The following is a 16827-nucleotide window of genomic DNA, read 5'->3' as shown; positions in this document are numbered from 1 at the left end:
TACTGATTAAAATGACTGGCTCTATAAACCCATTGTTTACAAGACAGTATTCATATAAGAAAAAATGCAATGCTCTGTTTAGTGTCATTGGGTGAGAATAATGAAATTTAATAGTGTGTATCAGCATAATTTTATTTGACTATCCTAACAAGACTATTCCCAATAAAATATAATGCTATCTATCTAAATGAGAGTAACACTCATTGACAATTGTATTGCAATTCCATTTTAAAAAATGGGGCTGCTGCAGGCATCATGTGGGCTGAATTTCAGCTTGCAGTTTGCCAAGAAACACAGCAGATGGCAGTGCATAACATAAAGTAGTCCTCTAGCAATCCTCTTGTGGAAAGTAACTGATGGAAAGGAGCAAGATCATATCAGCAGGCACACTTAATGGTTTCCCTTGACTACTCAAAGCAAAACAGCAAAGGAGAAGTCTTGCATGAAACAGTCTGTGTTCAAATATAGGTCACATTTAGGTGCTAAATCAGCAAACTGAATTGTTTCTGATTTTGCCAGTTTCGTAGTATGACTACCACAGAACATTCTCAAGCATGCGTCTGGTGGCTGGTGCTATTTTTTTAAAAACAATGTTTGGCTGGTTTATTCCCACCCCCCCCACCCCCCCACAACTGAGCATCAGTTTATACATACAACTGAGTGGCAAGATTTTGGCTCTGATCCCCCCCCCCCCCCCCATTCTAATGTAACACTGCAGCCTTGATCTGGATTGAGACCAGTATGCATGGCTGGGAGAGGCCAAAACCTTCCCCTATTCATTAAAAACATTCAACATTATATGTGCCTTTTAAAACAAATTCATTGGCATAAATCTTACCCACCTGTGTATTCTGAACCCTTACTCTAGTGTAAGCAGGAAAAAGATATGAAGCTGTATGCTGCTTGTTTAACAACATGTGTAGTTTGATCCTGAGAAGGGATAATGAATAATAATACAGTTACATGGTCACAAGACTACACATATAATATTATCATATGGTCAGCCCTGTAACAGTATTTTGTCCCTATGCAGCAGATGTGTCTGTTAAGGTGGGTTGGAGACCAAAGTGCATGTATACTACACAATAATAAAAGGAATAACTTCAATTAGCCTGGAGCCGTTCTAGAGAATCCTGGGATTTGTAGATTGATGAGGGACTTAGAATTTCCCATCTGAGAACTCTAGTGGTGTAGTTCAGGGGAGCAGAGGATTCTACAAATCCAAAGGATGGAGCCATAACATTTAAGCTGTCTTCACAGTGTGATGTATACACATTTGTAGTGGCTTCCTTAAGTCAGCTTGTGAGCTAATGGCAAAGACCAGTTTTGAATCAGGGAATCTTCCCTTTCATTGTTTATTTATGCACTAGTTAGGTGCAATTTTAACTGGTGCAAGTTTAAAATGCAAGGCAACATGGAAGAACATAAATGTCTTAAAATGCATACAACTGAGATTATATGGCCTACTTCTCACACTGCTTATATTGTGCAGGCAGAAGACTTCTGGTTTTCTAGTACCATGATCTATGCTGATGGCTGAATTTTTTTAAAATAGCAAATGAGCTGGTTAGTTATTCCCAGACAAATGAGTCTGGATATCACCATATCCAGGAAGTTGGGAAGCCTCCTGGAACATTTTTTAAGCAACACAGAATACTGCAGGGATGGGCCAAAATTTTTGGATGAAGATTGCATTGGATTTTGGACATAATTTGGAGTAACTGGGAAGTAAGCAATTGGCTGCTAGGACTCTGTCCAGTGACTACCTGTAACAAAATCCTTTGTCATTATATTGGTCTTTGTTCTTTTCCATCAGTCATAGTTCTTGCTCTTCAGGAAAATCACAATAATGCCTTGGGAACTTTCAGTTCTCCTTAACAGGCATTGGGCAGCAGGTCACGAAGGAAGAAAATAATCTTCCATTAGAGAACAGAATGTTCCTCTTGTCCTCTGCTTCCCAGGCACTGCTGCAAGGAATATCACACTGTCTTGCCACTGACTGCACTTGCTCATTTGCTGCAGCACAAGACAATCTTCTGCCTAATACTCAAGTATAAATCAGTTATAATCCTTGCAACTCTCTTGGCACACTCTTGCTGAGTAGCCTACATGCAGGGCAACTGGTGTGTGTGTATGTGTGTAGTAGTAGTAGTAGTAGAGAATATTTTTATTGTCATGCCTTAGAACACATAATGTTACAGTTGTGTGCATTACAATGGAGCTAGTCTGGCTGGTCATTGACATGACCTGAGAGGGGAGGATGATACTGTCTTGTTTTTGTTATTTCTTAGGCCTCATTCACACTACATTATTATTGAGCCTTCTCCGTTCCGGACACTTGTAAATTGGGACCAAGATCCACGTCAGTAAATATCAGCGTTAGCAAAGCCTCAAACCTATTCACCTCTCCTACCTTTGCTTCCCTAGCTCTTTTGTGTGTGCATGAGTCTATGTGTGCCTGTGTTTGTTGATTATTTCTCCTAAGAAAAATACAAATATCTATTTGAATTTGCCTCTGGAGTTCTGTGTGATTTGTACTTGGTATAGCTGGAAAGAGGTACTAGATACCTTCTTATGCAAACATGTAAAAAGTACAACTGTTAGCATAAACTTGAATGATACCAGCTTCATGCCCTATCAGGCTTCCAGCCTTAGTTATCAAACACTCCCGTCATAACCACCAAACTTATATCTATCTATTGCTAGAATTCATTAAGGGAATTATAAATGCATAATGTAGAGTCATGTGTATACGTTGTATATGAAACATGACTTGTGTTTCATCTCCAAGATATATCATTTACGTATGTGCAAATACATTTATTGAATAATAATAATAATAATAATAATAATAATAATATAATCTGAAATCCAAAACACTTCTGCTCCCAAGCATTTTGGATAAGGGAGACTCAACCTGTATAAAATGTCTATTTATCATCTATCTATGGACGCAAACTCACCTAGTACAAAGCAACTATATATTTGTTCATTTAGGCCAATATTATTGTTCACTCTGATTAGGGATGACCAAATATTATTTTGTGGGGCTGTTTGTCCAATGTGAAGGACACGGCTGTTTGGTAACTTTGAGGGGATTCTAAGATATTTTGTGGTTATACCAAGGTTCAACCTTTTATATATGAAGTGGTAAGGGTTTGTTTTCCTTTATATTTATTTATTTATTTATTTATTTATTTTAAAACTGAAATAACAAAGTTTTGTGGTATCACTGGTCTCGTGGGGCATTTGCTTCAGGAATGGTGTGGGGATGCCTCCTCTAAGCATCACAGGGCTTGGGTAGACTCATATGAGAAGATATGGTCCTTCAAACAACCTGTACCTGTGGTGAACTGATTTGCCTTCCTGGTTTAAAATCACTCAGCCCTACCACAGAGAGCCCTGGTGGCACAGTGGTTAAATGTACTGTACTGCAGCCACTCACTCACAAACCACAAGGTTGTGAGTTCAATACCAGCCAGGGGCTCAGGGTTGACTCAGCCTTGCATCCTTCCGAGGTCGCTAAAATGAGTACCCAGCTTGTTGGGGGTAATTGGCTTACACATTGTAAACTGCTTAAGTGCACTAATAAGCGGTATAGAAATGTTATTCTTATTGCTATTTTATTCCACCTGTTGTCCCCATCCCAGGCTTACAACCAACTAGTAAAGAAATACAAACAATGGACATTATGTGAATAATTTCAAGTTTATTCAATGGATTATAGTTTAAAGAGCAAAAGGGCCCAAGCTCAACTCAGGCTTGCATCCTTCCGAGGTCGCTAAAATGAGTACTCAGACTGTTGGGGGCAAATTAGCTTACTTGCTAATTAGCTTACTTGCTGTTCACCGCTATGATCCTTGGAATAGCGGTATATAAATAAAACAAATTATTATTATTATTAATTTATTCTATTTGTTAAAAGTTGTAATTTTTGTTATATCTGATTGTTCTTGGTCATATTCATTTATTTCTCATTGGTTTCAAGGAGAAATCCACCTGCTCGTCTGCTCCCTGTTTCTCTCTCCGTGTGTTTCTGTGTGTGTGTAGGGTTTTTTTTTTCTGGTTACAGATTTCAGACACAGGCTGGAGAAAAGTGTCTCTGTTTTACAGATCTTTAAAAAGGTGTACAGTAAAATCGACAGTGGTGAGTTTTGGACACAATCAGTGCAAATATGGTTAAAACTACCCTTTTGGGGACTAAGGAAAATTTCATTGGGGGCAAAAGTTCTTGTCCTCCCCCATAGTTACATCCTTGCGTTTAACCATGCTGTAGAAAAGGATTAATATGGTAAGAATTGAGTAGGTGTAGTATGACTGAAAACATAAACCTGCTGAGATTTTCATTTCCAGCTATGAAAACAAAAGCTATAAAAGGTCTTGTGCAGTTTTTAATGTATATACAACGTTGTCAGTTACATTGCAAATGAAATACTGGGCATCCTCCAATGCTACTGCTTTCTGAGCTTGTTTGTGTTGTTTAATAATAAAAAGATTTACTTAACAATCTGGTAAACCAATTGCTCTTTAAAAATGGCACATGTTGTAATCATGCAAAACTGAAATGGTATAGTCAAGGAAACTAGAGCCAAACTGAAACTGTTTGGGAACAGATTGAAAACCAGGAATGGGGCGTTTTGTTTTTTTTAAAGGGGGGCTGGAGAGAGAAATCTTTTTTCTGAAATGAAATTACTGCCATTAGAATTTTCTGTTCTGCCTTTCACTTCTCACTTTTGGAGAGTTATTTACAGTGCATAGATACATTTGCCATAGGTTTTATTTCTTTCATGTTGCCCAAACCCATGCACACACTGGATTGCCCATAGGAATGGGCATATACAGAGGGCTTTTTCAAACTAGGAAATTATAGCATTATGTTTCTACTTTAACTGCCGGGGCAACACCCTATGGAATCCCAGGATTTGCAGAATTCTCAGTGCGGGAGCTCATCTGGTGCCTCTGAGTATAAAACCCATGATTCCATAGGAGGGAACCATGGCAGTTGAAGTGGAATAACAGGGGCAAACTGTGTCGTGTGAAAGACACCTTAGACCTGAATAATTTGTTCACGTGTCTGTGGGGGATATTATGAATTTACTGATGCCCACATGTGCTCCTGTGCAACACCCCACTGGGCAACTGTGGAAGGGTCAGGGGGCGTTGTTCATCCCTGCAACTCCTGGAAGGTCAAACTGGCATGGCTGATGCAAACAGAAGCATTGTTCACTTCCATTTTAATTTTAGGTCATTTCTATAGGCGTTTTGTGGTTATGTGTGGGGCTGTGAGGCAAGCCTTATTTTGGGTGGATAAAAAAGAATCACCTGTATTTTTTTGGTAGCTTGGAGACTTTGGGAGCCTTCAGGGGCCACAAACTGGGGGCTGCATGTGACCCACAGACCACACCTTGTCCACTTCTGCCGTATATGAATCTTATGTTATCATGTATACAATCATGCCAAGATTGCCTCCCTAGGGAGGAAAAGATGGAAAGAAACATTGAGTCTGTTGTAACCTTGCACAGTCCAGTTCCAGAATGTTAGAAATTATTCTAGTTAACATGAAATTTGGGAGGAATGGATTACAGGTTAGAGTGAATCACAAAATGAAGGAGGGAGTATAAGCAGGGAAACTGACTGATCAAGAGCAGCATTGGACTGAATCTTCCTTCAATATATTGCAAGAATCAAACAGCAACAGTCAAGAATGCTCACATTGTCTATGTTACTAACTAAATCATTTGGCAATGAGACTGGATATACAGAGAAGTAGGGAATAAATTTAGAAATTTATAGTTTAAAATAGTTTTGAGGCATGGTGTGATTTGATTTTGTATCTTTTTTAAAAAAAGGTTTGAAACTACTGCACTGAATTTACTGTTGCACCCAAGTTGTTTATGTCAGGGGAAAATCCCACATCACATGAGAATTTGTCCACAAATTAAATGACTCTCCTGATTCACAGGCTTACTTTTCATTCCTATTCCTAATGATCAAATACAATGCTGGGAATATGAAATACGGAGAGAGAGAAAAAATGGCAACCTGTTAACTGAAGCACAAATTTTTTGACATGAAAACAAAAGTAGGTGAAAAAAGAAATAGCAGCGCTATTGCTCCTACCTTGGGAAAACAACACTGCATGTTTTGCACAAATACATACCAATCTCTTGTATGAATCAGCCAGTGGCATCCCATAATAACAGTGATTATTGTTCTCAGTCGCTTCATCCGACATGAGCAGTGTGTTTTGGGGGACGTGCTGATTTGGGATTGGAAGCTGTGGAAAGCCAGTTAATTCATGCCCTTTGTTACTATGCCGACGGATCAGACCAGTTCCTAAGGGTCAGTTTCTCAGCTGTAGAGCAGCTTTTCAAAAATGACTTTAGCACAAAAGCATGTTGAAATTTACCCTTCTTCAACAAGAGAAGAAGTATTTCCCACCCCTCACCCCCCACCCCCCACCCCAATCCATGGAAGGAAAAATCAGTCAGTGAAGTATTATTATGGCTCACAGCAAAACAGTACTTTTTGCAAAAAACGTATTTATTCTTTCCATGTTCCTCTTGCAGGCGTCCTTTCTTTGACCTCACTGAATGAGTTTCAGCAGTGTGGCAAGGATATTGACTCCATCCCAAGGCAAGCCATGAAATATGGTGGGGTTGTCTCCTTGCTGTGAATTTTAATGTCATCAACCATGTTTCTTTTAACTCTATAACTTGCAGCTGCTCTTTTCATCTTGACATATCGCTTGCCTGTGTGAGAGTCTTATCAGTTGCAATTACTCTCTCGGGGTCTGGTGTCCATGTCACAAAACACACAGATTGTTCCCATTCTTTATTATCATATTCAAAAAATCAATATGGGTTTCACAGCTCAAGAACTCATTTTCGCCCTTTCTATCTTAAACATGGCTGCTCTTGGATTGCTGGCAGTGGGGAATGCCTGAATCGGTACTAGGAATGACAAGCGTATAAGTGTACTATTGATCTTATTTTAGAGAAATTAGAGGGGTGTGTGTATGTCTATGAAAGACAGCTTGGAGAGACAGCAAGTTGCACAGTACTGAGGGATCTTGTAATTCAAAGGTGATCTCCAAAAGGAAGCACTTTTAAGTTGGCAGAGCTCTCCCTATCCCTTGCTTTTTACAAAGTGGAAGGTGGTGTTGTCTAGTTAGCAAGGAGTTCTTTTCTGTCTCAGATTAAAATTCAAGCCAGAAAAGAATTTGTACTTTAGAAAAATATTATCCTTGGAATTGCACTGGTGATATATGCTGGCAAAAACTGTTTTGCCCATGTAAGCATTTTATGTAGATTTTTTTCCTAGCAGAAGGTGCCAACATTGGAGAAAATGGGACTTTGCTGTCCCATCCCCCTGAAGACTGCCTTGCTATTCTTACCATGGCAGGGAGTGGCCTCGTCCTCCTCCTCCTGCCCCCCACCTCTGCCTCCACTCTTCCTCTTCCATTCTCCTCTTTCTCCTTCTCCTCTCACTTGCCCAATCACTGCTGCTCTTCCTCCTCCTCCTCCTCCTCCTCTTCTTTCCTTCTCCTCTTCTTTCCTCCTCCTCTTCCTCCTCCTTTTCCTTCTTCTCCTGTTTTCCCCTGCCATCATCGCTGCTCCTCCTCCGCTTCCCTCCTGCCTTCTTCTTCCTCCTCCTCCTACCTTCTGTCACCACTGCTCCCTGTTCTTCTTTCCTTCTCCTCATCTGCTGCCCTCCCTCCCTGGCTTGCCATTCGCGGATGCTCAAATTCACGGATGGCAAGTCAGTGGATACGGAAGATGGAATTTAGTCATTAATGGTAAAGGGCTACTGGTGAGTCTTATTAGCTGTTACAATGATCTTCAAAGTGAAGTATTACAAGTCTCCTCATGAAGCAGGAATTACAAACTAATCTTGCAAGATTGGCAGGTCAGCAGTTTGAGAACCAAGTGCCGTGGACCTTCAGTTTTTATACATGTACATCTCAAACGTTACCAAAAAGAATTCTAGGCTGTCCATGGTCCCTATGGTGTGGTACAGACAGTGCTAAAGCGCCATGCTCATGCCGTGCTAGAGTTGCAGGACTGCGCAGCAAGCGCACAGTCCCTAACCCTAGCACATACTGGCAGTGGCATAATGGTGGCTCCCCATGTATGGCTCAATCTTATGGAATTCTGAGAATTTTAGTTTTCTCTGCCAGAGACCTCTGATGCCACTATAAATTACAGTTCCATAGCATTGAGCCATGGCAGTTAAAGTGGTGTCAAACTGGGTTATTCCTGCAGTGTGGGTGCAGCCATGATAACCCTCTTTAAATATCTGAAGGGTGGTCATATAGAAGATGAAGGTAGCTTGTTTTCTGCTGCTCTAGAGATTAGAATAAGAACCAATGGATTCAAATTACAGGAAAAGAGATTCCATCTAAACATTAGGATGAACTTTGTTACTGTATGAACAGTGGAACAGACTGCCTTGGAGGGTGGTGGGCTCGCCTTCTTTGGAGGTTTTTAAATGGAGGTTCGTTGGGCATCTTTCAGGAACATTGTAGTTGTGCATTCCTGCATGGTATGGTATTTAGAAGCCTTGGTGGCGCAGTGGTTAAATGCCTGTACTGCAGCCACTCACTCAAAAATTGACTTGCCCTCCTGGTTTAAAATCAGCCCTACCACAGAGAGCCCTGGTGGCGCAGTGGTTAAATGCCTGTACTACAGCCACTCACTCACAAATCACAAGGTTGTGAGTTCAATACTAGCAATGGCTCAAGCTTGGCTCAGGCTTGCATCCTTCCAAGGTCATTAAAATAAGTACAGTCAGCCCTCCCTATACGCGGATTTGCCGTGCGCAGATTTGAGCATAGGTGCATGGCAAACCCGGAAGTTGTTCCCCTCCTCCCCTCCTCTTTCCCCCCTCCTTCCTACCTTCCCTCCCTCCCACCCTCCCTCCCTCCTTACCTGGGTCGCCGCACCGCCGCCGCATTCTCGCTGCTGCCGCCGCCGCCGCACCAAAATCTGGGTGCTGCTCTTGGAGGCCAAGAAACCTCCAGGCTGCACCCGGCCCTTTCATGGTGGCAGTGGCGGTGAGGAGGACGAAGGTTGACCTCGTCCTCATCGCCACCGCTGCCGCCACTGTAAAAGGCCTGGATGCAGCCTGGAGGTCTCTTGGCCTCCAGGAGCAGCACCCGGCCTTTTTGTGGTGGCGGAGGCCAAGGCCACGAGGAGGACAAGGCCAAGCCTCGTCTCCCTCTCGGCCTCCGCTGCCGCAAAATGGCTGGGTGCTGCTCCTGGAAGCCAAGGGGCCTCCAGGCTACACCTGGCTCTTTTTCAGCGGCGGCGGCAAGGAGGACGGGGCCAGGCTTCGCCCTCCTTGCTGCCGCAAAATAGCCGGGTGTAGTTTGGAGGCCAAGGGGCCTCCAGGCTACACCCAGCTCTTCTTCAGCGGTGGCGGCAGGGAGGACGGGGCCAGGCTTCGCCCTCCTCGCCGCCGCCGCCGCAAAATAGCCAGGTGTAGTTTGGAGGCCAAGGGGCCTCCAGGCTACACCCGGCTCTTCTTCAGCGGCGGCGGCAAGGGGGACGGGGCCAGGCTTTGCCCTCCTCACCGCCACCGCTGTTAAAGGGCCGGTGCAGCTTGGAGGACAAAAGGCCTCCAGGCTAAACCCGGCTCTTCTTCAGTGGCGGCGGCAAGGAGGACGGGGCCAGGCTTTGCTTTCCTTGCCGCCGCCGCCGCAAAATAGCCGGGTGTAGCTTGGAGGCCAAGGGGCCTCCAGGCTACACCCGGCTCTTCTTTGGCGGCGGTGGCAAGGAGGACAGGGCCAGGCTTCGCCCTCTTCACCACCGCCGCCACAAAATAGCCGGGTTTAGCTTGGAGGACAAGGGGCCTCCAGGCTACACCCAGCTCTTCTTTGGCGGCGGTGGCAAGGAGGACGGGGCCAGGCTTTGCCCTCCTCGCCGCTGCTGCTGTTAAAGGGCCGGGTGCAGCTTGGAGGCCTCTTGGCCTCCAGGAGCAGCACCCGGCCATTTTGCGGCGGCGGAGGCCAAGGCCGCGAGGAGGATGAGGCCAAGCCTCTTCTCCCTCGCAGCCTCGGCCTCTGCCACCACAAAATGGCTGGGTGCTGCTCCTGGAGGCCAAGAGACCTCCAGGCTGCATCCGGGCTTTTTACAGTGGCGGCAGCAGCGGTGAGGAGGACGAGGTCAACCTTCGTCCTCCCCGCCGCCGCTGCCACCATGAAAGGGCCAGGAGCAGCACTTGGATTTTGGTGTGGCAGCGGCGGCAGCAGTGAGAACGCGGCGGCAGCGGCGCGGCAACCCAGGTAAGGAGGGAGGGAGGGAGGGAGGGAAGGTAGGTAGGTTGTAGGTAGGACGGAGGGAGGGAGGGAGGGAGGGGGGAAGAGGAGGGGGACTTTTCTGTCCAATGGTGGCGCGTGTGCACGCCCACCGCCATTGGACAGAATGGGGCTTGAGCATACGCAGATTTTGGCATACACGGGGGGGGGGGGGGTCCGGAACGTATCCCCCGCATATACCAAGTACCCACTGTACCAAGATTGTTGGGAGCAATTAGCTTACAGTTGTAAACCGCTTAGTCACTGCTAGTTCAGTATGAAGCGGTATATAAATGAAGCTGTTTGTTTGTTTTTGGTAGGGGTCTAGACAAGATGATCCTTGTGATCTCTAAGTTTAAATGTTTCTATTTTTATCATTACCCAAAATGAACTTCTATCTATTTCTGTATTTTTATTTTGGAAAAAGTCTGTGCAGTCCTCATAAGATCCCAGGGGCAGAAAACTATCACTCAGATCTGATGCTGGTGCCCATCCCTGGTGAACAGGATTTCAGTGCAATTGGTAGAATATTGGAAAGAATAATTAAAAAAAAACCACTGATCTCCTAGTTGTTACAAGGACACATGTAAACTTTTGAAGGCAGCACAATTTGCTCTCTCCTTGCCAACGTACTGGCGAGGTGCCTTAGGCAGACTATTAAGCTCTAATACTTCCCCAAAGACACACAGTTAAAACTTTTTAAAACAACCTTACAGCTAAATTTGCATTTTCTCTTGGCAGTTGTGTCTATGCTTGAGTCAAAAAAGTGTGGTGTCTGGTCTGCAAATGTTATTAACCAGGCCACCCATTGTGACATTCGAAAGGTTTTTTTCCCCTCCTGATCTTTTACTTTATAACATTTGAATGACTAACCTGTACTCTTCACTTTTTTCTCCCACTCCCTGCCCCAGTTTACTAGGAACATGGAATAAATTTTAATATTTGAATTTAAGTTAAGTGCAAGCTGTGCTTGCAACTTCTGGATGGATTTGGATACTTTCCTCAAGGGGAAAAATCAAACCTGCTATTTTTATTTCTCATTTTGCTTTATAGCCAACATCAGCCTACTATATTCCACTTCTTCATATCTAGGCATCTAATCTGCATATCATGCAAATTATTCTAATTTTGCAAATTATGTAAATCACTTTAATTTGAATTTAATTATATAAACCAGTCACACTAATTGTTCCTTTTTAAAATCCCATTATGTTTCAAACTTCATACAATACAACAGTAAACAACTGTCCTGAGGGACCACTACAGAGTAATGATTAAAGTACTGTACTTGGAAAAGGGAGACCCAAGTTCAAATTTCTGCTTAGTTATGGAAGTAACTGTGTGACTATGGGCCACCAATGCCTCTTAACAAACCTAGTTTAGAGGATTGTTGCAGGGATTAAACGGGAGAGGGAAACTATATAAAGTGGATATGTACATTTGTAGTGCAATACAAAGTAACAGTAACAATAACAGTTTAAACTTTTTGCCATGCATTGGCACTTCAAGTGGTATTTTCATCAGGTTGCTATTTTTTGCCATTATTTTTAACAGCTTAAAAAAGCACAGATCTATCAAAATACCGCAGGAAGCTTCTTCTACATCCTCATATTTAGCTGCTGTTTTGCTTCCTTGATAAAGTTTACATTGTACAGGTAAATGGTACTCCTCCGTATATACATCCAGCTGAGTAGGATATAATTATGAGTAAACAGTTCAAGTGTCCATGACATATACTCAAAACAAATAAACAAATCCATCAAATACGTTTTGATGGAATTAGTCCATCAAAAATGCTTGATTTTTATCTTCATAATTGTCTGGTTCCATTTTCCCAAAACCTGAATATTCACATCAAGCATCTATCTCAGTAAGCTTCTGTCTATCATCTCCTCTTGCCTTTTCACAGCTCCTTCTTTTCTCAGAGTAGCACATGAAGTGGTTGTTTCAGGGAGCAGAGCATGGGAGCAATGCGTTGGACTGCACTCCTCTTCCTGGGTGACTTCTGTAGCTGTTTCTCTATTGCAATGCTCTTAACTTGTTTCATCCTCAGTCTTCCCTCTCCCTCTCCATGGCCCTGTCCTTGGAGCCATGCTTCCCTCCTTGGAGTCATACTTCCCTCTCTTGTTCTTTGCACTCTACAAAGCCCCTCTCCTTCCTTTCCTCATCCGGTGATACCACATCTTCCTCTCTTGCACCTTGTCCTTCATCATGCCTAACTTGCAACTTGCCACTGAATTTCTCAGGCTCCTTCTCCTACTTTCCCCTCCCTTGCTTGCCCCACTGTCCCTTCCCCCCTACTCCCTCCCTCAGCTCATCCCCTCAGAGGGCACCCCCCCTGCTTCTTGTGCACTATCACTTACACCACTCATTCTTCCATCTCTCCTACTATTACTCTCCTCTCCTCTCATGCTCTCATGGTACTCTCCTCACTTATTTGTTGTGTGCCAGCCCTAGCACTGCTCATTCACCCACCTCTCCTACTCCCTCCCTCACCTTGCCTCCTATCCTAACAGGGAACCCTTTGCTTGCTTCTTGCACTCTGCTGCTCTCACTTTCTTCATGCCTGAAACCCCTGGGTGGCCTTTCATGCAAAACAATTTGACAGAAGAGCCTCCATGTTTTGGCCCATATCTTGGCTTCTACAAAGGCTAGGCCGTGATTCCCAAACTTTGGTCTTCCAGATGTTTTGAACTTCAACTCCCAGCATTCCTGACTGTTGGCCAAGCTGGCTGGGGCTTCTGGGAGCTGAAGTCCAAAACAACTGTGGGACCAAAATATGGGAATCACTGGGCTAGAGACTTACTTTAAAAAAATAAATAAAACCTTAGACTCTGGTCCAAATGGTGGCCCAATTGAGCACTGGGTGGCATGCCTAAAATCCAGATAAAACCTAGTTCGCTTGATATGACAACACAAGCCAACAGAGCTTTTCTTTTTCTCTATTCATAACCCTGCTTCCCTGATCCTCTTTTGAGACTTGAGTTGGGCCTTATATGGGCCTTCATCACACACAACTTACCTCAGGTGAGAGTGGAGAGGAGGAGAACCAAGCACCAGTCATAATAGCAATAGCAGCTTCATTTATATGTTGCTTCATACCACTTAAGCAATCTCCAAGCGGTTTACAGCTGTAAACTAATTGCCCCCAACAAGCTGGGTACTCATTTCAGTGATTTAGGAAGGATGCAAGCCTGAGTTGAGCTTGAGCCCTTAGCTGGTACTGAAATCGCAACCTTATGGTTTGTGAGTGAGTGGCTGCAGTACAGGTATTTAACCACTGTGCCACCAGGGCTCCTTGCAACCAGCCATGGTCACAACCCTATTTTGCAGCTATTTTGCTGTGTACAATATGCTCTGTGGTTGATCCATTGTGAGCATGGGTGGTGCTCACTCTTTCCACTCCTGTGAATGAGAAGAATGGATGTCAGCATGAACTGACCACAGAATATTTGGTATGCAGCAAAATAGAACCAAATTGCAAAACATGCTGGACAATAGATAACGAATGCATATCAGTTCTCTTGGTGAGTTTTGGCAATCCCAGCATCTTCCCAGTCCAGAAGTAATTTGGAGTTTTCCTGCAGGATATCCTTGAGAAATCTCCAAGGGAGGAGAAATGAAACTATATCCATACTGTGTGTATTACATTCTTGATATCACAATGAAGTGGAATCAGGCATTCATACTCAAAGTAATTACTAATCTATATTGGGACGTAGTATCTCTACTGGGAAAATAATTGATTTGCACGACAATGGTACAGCATGGCATAACACTGTGAGAGCCACAGCATAATGTGATAAGGTCCAGGCAAAGATGAGACTAACACAGTGCGATTTCTGTATAGCAGTACGTCATAATGGCAAATTATTAAAAAAAAACAACCTGTACTGTAAGTCCTGTTGACTGCAGTATAACTGACTAGTTTTATACTCACAGTTGAGTTGAGCATATAAGGCAATATTACTGAAAAGAAGAGAACCCCAGTTTTAGAAAGATACAATTTTGGCAGCACAATTTTGGAGACCCAGCAGGAGTGGCCCTTGCATTGGTGATAAGTGCTACTAAGTGGGATTTACATACGGTGCACAAGTATTCAGGTTGTTTTGTTAGTTAATGAATTAAGACAGAGAAGAACTACTAATTCCTGTGGAGAAACTGCCAGTGATATAGGATATAAACAAGGACTAGAGCAGCTTTGTGTTCATTGGGTGTGGTTTTTTAAAAAAAATATGGGGTGTCTAATGGGAAATGTGGACAGTTGGAATATCGGTTTAATAATACATTGTGCTGACCTGTTTTTCCTATTCAAAAGTGTCCTAATACATTTTCCCCATGTTTTGCCTGGTTCATATTCCCTCATATTAATATACAGCTCATCTTTTATCTTGCTGCAGCTGATGGGGGTTGTTGTCCAATATATCTGGATAGCAACTAGCTAAGAAGAATTGTTATAGAATAATACCATCTCTCTTTTGATTTAATTCATGGTAAATAATAATAATAATCAGAATTTCAAAACAAAATATGATCAAATTTATAGTTTGGTAAACTTTACATTTCAAAGACTTTTCACTACCAAGACCCCTTTCACCATAAAACTAACACTTCAACCTACCTTTTCCATTGCCTAGTACCATATTATATTTTGATTTGGTAAAACGAACAACAGATTCTATGGATCATAACAAAGAACACATTCTTAAATGGTTTTGACTGGATTAATTGCTAGAGGCAGACATTTGATTAATGTGGCTGTGAATCATTTTTTGCTGATGAGAGATCCAGCAGGCATGGCGGATATGTGTGTTTCACTGAGTATAATGGGAATGTAATTTTTAACATCCTTGCTGGTATGGAAGATGGGAAATCATTACATTTTAGTCATTGAAGAACCATATAAAAATGGAGGAAAAAAGTTGTGCAAGAATATGACTTGTGATAGAGGAAATTTATATCAAAAGCATTTTATTAACACTATTATAATAATTCTACCTCTAGCAATTAATCCAGACAAATTATATTTTAATAATTCTATTATTGTAATAGAGATACTAATTCTCTCCCTCCTGCTATTTATCTCAAGAGGACTGCAAAGAAGCTACAGTATATTTTAAAATTCATATTTATTTCAATAACAAAAATTAAATCAGAATAAAGTCGACCCATTAAATTAATTGAATGTACAGCAGCCTGGATTTTCCAATTCTCATTGACTCAGTGTACTGTATTTAGGACTGATAATTAGATTTAGGTCAGTAGAAGCCTACAATAACCCAATAATACAATCATTCATTCGTCCGTCCGTCCGTCCGTCCGTCCGTCCGTCCATCTATCTATCTTTGACTCTTACATTCCAAGCATAATGGAATGCAGATCTCTGCCAGCTGAGTCCAATGTTTAGGATGTTGCTATAAATATAGAGGTCAAATCAACACAAATATTACTGGTCTTATGGGCCAGAGAATTAGTTACCAATTTGCTTTATCATGTGCCAATCTACCCCTTCTCCTCGGTCTCGACTCAATATCTCAGTTATATTTGTAAAGGGCATAAATGGCCAAAACTGAAGGTTTCTCTAGCAACTAATGTAATTCATAACAGACGTTCAGAGCATGCTGTTCATTTTATTCATGAGCCTTAACAAGCCACAATACCTGCATGCAAATGACAACCAGTACGTTGTAGAGTGTTCATAAAATGTATGTGAATTAAAAAGCTGCCTGGTTAAGCAAAGGTGCCTATAGTTACAGCTCCCAAGGATTCTCATCTCTTCTAATTGTTTCCTTTGGTTCTAATTCTAAGAGTAAACATTGAAAAGGGCATGTCAGATCAGAACACTTCAAGATACTGAAATGCCCTCCCAGTATATTCAACACACCTTCCCTCAAACAGTACATGAGAGATTTGTTAATGTCCTCATCACAATGTGTAATGCATGCATGCATTCTTAAATGGACACCAGTGGAATATGTATAAGGGCAAGAGTGTTTTGACTTAATCAGAATTCTAAGAAGGGAGAATAGGGTGGGATTCTTTGCAATAAACTAAAAGCTTGATCAGCATTGCCACAATAAAGGCCAATGAGCAATATCAGCATGTTAGATGACAGGCAGCATCTGCACTGCGGAAATAATGCAGTTTGACACCAGTTTAATTGCCATGGCTCAGTGCTATGGAATGCTGGGATATATAGCTTGTTGTGACACGAGAGCTCTCTGACAGAGAAGGCTCAATAGCTCACAAAACTACAAATTCCAGCATTCCATAGCATTGAACCATGGCAGTTAAAGCAGTGTCAAACTATATTATTTCTGCAGTGCAGATGGACCTTCAGTTTTTATACATGTACATCTCAAACGCTACCAAAAAGAATTCTAGGCTGTCCATGGTCCTTATGGTGTGGTACAGACAGTGCTAAAATGCTGTGCTAGGGTTACAGGACTGCGCAGCAACCGCACAGTCCCTAACCCTAGCACATACTGGCGGCTGCATAATGGTGGCGCCCCGTGTACACGGGCACTGCC

Source organism: Sceloporus occidentalis, unplaced genomic scaffold, assembly GCF_023333645.1.
Source record: "Sceloporus occidentalis isolate IW3139 unplaced genomic scaffold, rSceOcc1.0.p SCAF_6, whole genome shotgun sequence".
NCBI lineage: Eukaryota > Metazoa > Chordata > Lepidosauria > Squamata > Phrynosomatidae > Sceloporus > Sceloporus occidentalis.
Note: the sequence above shows the minus strand (reverse complement) of the source record.